Source organism: Myotis davidii, unplaced genomic scaffold (genome assembly GCF_000327345.1).
Source record: "Myotis davidii unplaced genomic scaffold, ASM32734v1 scaffold77, whole genome shotgun sequence".
NCBI lineage: Eukaryota > Metazoa > Chordata > Mammalia > Chiroptera > Vespertilionidae > Myotis > Myotis davidii.
The window spans coordinates 6334009-6336733 of NW_006289713.1; the positions used below are offsets into that span (position 1 = coordinate 6334009).

At 45.9% G+C, this 2725-nt stretch overlaps 1 protein-coding gene across 1 annotated transcript in view; it reads left to right on the forward strand.

Moving 5' to 3' along the window:
• The first annotated feature begins 2517 nt into the window (after positions 1-2517).
• TAF1C (TATA-box binding protein associated factor, RNA polymerase I, C) overlaps positions 2518-2725 on the forward strand; it is a 9675-nt gene continuing 9467 nt past the window's right edge. Inside the window, exon 1 of the mRNA XM_006762242.2 lies at positions 2518-2661. The gene's annotated coding sequence lies outside the window, so the exon portion shown is untranslated. The remainder of the gene's footprint in view (positions 2662-2725) is intronic.

Genomic DNA, 2725 nt, shown 5'->3' on the forward strand with positions numbered 1-2725 from the left:
AGAAGGAGAGGACCAGCTGCCTCCCACAAGCCCCCCAATGGGGATCAAGCCCGACCAACCGGGGCGTGTGCCCTTGATGGCAATCAGACCCAGGACTCTTCAGTCCGCAGGCTGACGCTCTATCCACTGAGCCAAACTGGCTAGAGCTAGGCTCTACATTTTTAAACTGTGAACTGTACGCCTTCCTGAAGCCAACCGTAAGTGCTCTCTGGCCAAAATTAAACATTTGTGCCCTATCCTTTTTTCCTTCAAAGGGGATTTTGAGTTGGCTCATAAAAATGCCATAGGCAGTAATCCTTTAAGATGAGGGACTAGGGGTGAAGGAGAAATAACAAAAATAAGGTGGAATTAGGGATAAAGACAATTTACATATGGCCTGCTATGATGCAACACAATTGCTTGAAGGGAGTTGAAAATTTAACAGGAGCCAGTGAATGGGAAAACAGTACCAATAACTCGGTTCACAGTCCGTAAGACTTGTCGCATTGTTGCTGCGGATTGCTACCTTTGGGACTGACAATGCTAACAGGATTGTGGATTGTGGCGGTGTGGATACTGGGGCATATGAGAAACAGTTCCTGGGGGAACCAGGAATGTATGACTTGGGGAGAGCAGAGGTGAGGGGCTGGGTAGATTCAACCTCCTGCAGTTCAGGGATTGGTACCAGGAAGAACAATTCTGGTTTTGGGATGGGGTTCAGAGTAAAGAATTAGGCCTAGGAGATAGGACACCAGCACAGCAGGTATTCGGAAATGGAATAATGGCTACCCAAAAAGATTTGAACAGTTTCCAAACCCAGAAACATCACCAATGGGAAATTGCATGAACAAATGGCGATATATTCATACAATGGCAGTAATTAACAAAAAAAAAAGAAACAAAATACCATTGTATGCCCGACTTGGGTAAATCTCATTGGCATGTTGAATGAAAAAAAAGCCAGAATAAAAATAACTTCTGCACGATTGTATTTATATTAATTTCTTGAAACAAAATTAATAATCTATGGTGATAAAAGACAGAATCGAGGTCACTTCTTGAAGGGGCTATTGACTGGGACGTGGCCCCAGGGAATTTTCTGTAGTAATGGAAATGCTCTGTCTTGAGCTGGCTGGTGGTTACGTGGGTTTATTATGTATGTAAAAACTCAACGAGCCATACACTTAAGACTTGTGCACTTTACTACATATTAAGTATATATAAGTAACAGAAGGAGACATAACAGCTTGTTTAGAGAAAGAAAAGAAGGAGGAAAGGAAAAAATGGATTGGGCCTCCCAGTGCAGAAGCTAGATGGGTGTTTTATAAGAATGGTAAGCAAAATACTGGTTCCTCAAAGATGTCCAGGGCCTGATCACCACAGCCTATAAACGTTATATTATATGGCCAGGGGGGATTAAGCTTGCAGATGGAATTAAGGTTTCTAATGGGCTGAGTTTAAGATAAGGAAATTATCCAATTATCTGGGTAGGTCCAATGTAATCACCAGGGTCCTTTAATGGGGAGAAGGAGACAGAAGAGTCAGAATCAGAGATGGCATCATGAAAAAGCCTCACTGGCCATTGCTGGCTTTGAAGATGGATGGGGGGCTATGAACCGAGGAATGCAGGCAGCATGCAGAAGCTGGAAAAGGCAAAAAAAAAAAAAAAAAAGGTTCTAACCTGGAGCCTCCAGCAAGGAACACAGCCGTGCTGACACCTTGATTTTAGCCCAGTGAGACCCATTTCAGGCTTCTGACCTCCAGAACTGTACAGTATTGTGTTGTTTTAAGCCACTAAACTTGTGGTAATTTGTTACAGCAGCAAAAGGAAACTAATAAAAATAGGCTTCAATATTTCTGTGTACATACCTGCAAATTTTTGAAAAACTCTATGTTCAAAAATTTTTTAGTCACAAGTTTAAGTATCCTTCCACTACATTTTCACCAGAACCATGGAGATGCAGACTGAGCTTATCCCATTGACTCCAAATGACTTCCCTCCTTGTAAACTCAGCAGCGGTTCTCAACCTGTGGATCGCGACCAGTCGAACGACCCTTTCACAGGGGTCGCCTAAGACCATCCTGCATATCAGATATTTACATTACGATTCATAGCAGTAGCAACATTACAGTTATGAAGTAGCAACGAAAATAATGTTATGGTTGGGTCACAACATGAGGAACTGTATTTAAAGGGCCAGAAGGTTGAGAACCACTAAAGCCTGCTTCATAGGGTATAAGGACAATCATTAAGATTCCTACGGAGTAATCCAGTGCCTGGCTCATAGTAGGTGCTTAGTAAGTGTTTTTTGAGTGAACTAATTTAATACAAGAATCCTGAGGAATAGGAGGTTAGTTAAGCAGAGGTGGAATGGCCTTCACTGTTGGGATTTAAGATTAGGTATTTCTACTGCCCAGGGCACTGCCGGCACGCCATTCCCCCTCCGCCCGGGAGGTGGCGCTCTAGGGCGCTCGTGGGGCCAGGCTGGGAGGCGGGACTTTCTGCCTCGAAGGGAGCGCTTCCGGCCCGGCCCGGAAGACCATTCAGCGCTGCTGTGGGTCTCATCCTGAGAGGGTTGCCCGAGCAACGGTGCCGCTTTTGGGCTTCTTTGTGTCACGAGGCTCGGGCGAGCGTCACGTGCAAGCCCATTTCCCCGACGAGCACGGCGAGGTCTGGGCCACGTGAGTGCGCGCGCCGCCGGGACGGCAGGGAGAGCGGGCCCCGGGGGGCTCGGTCCCCTCCGCC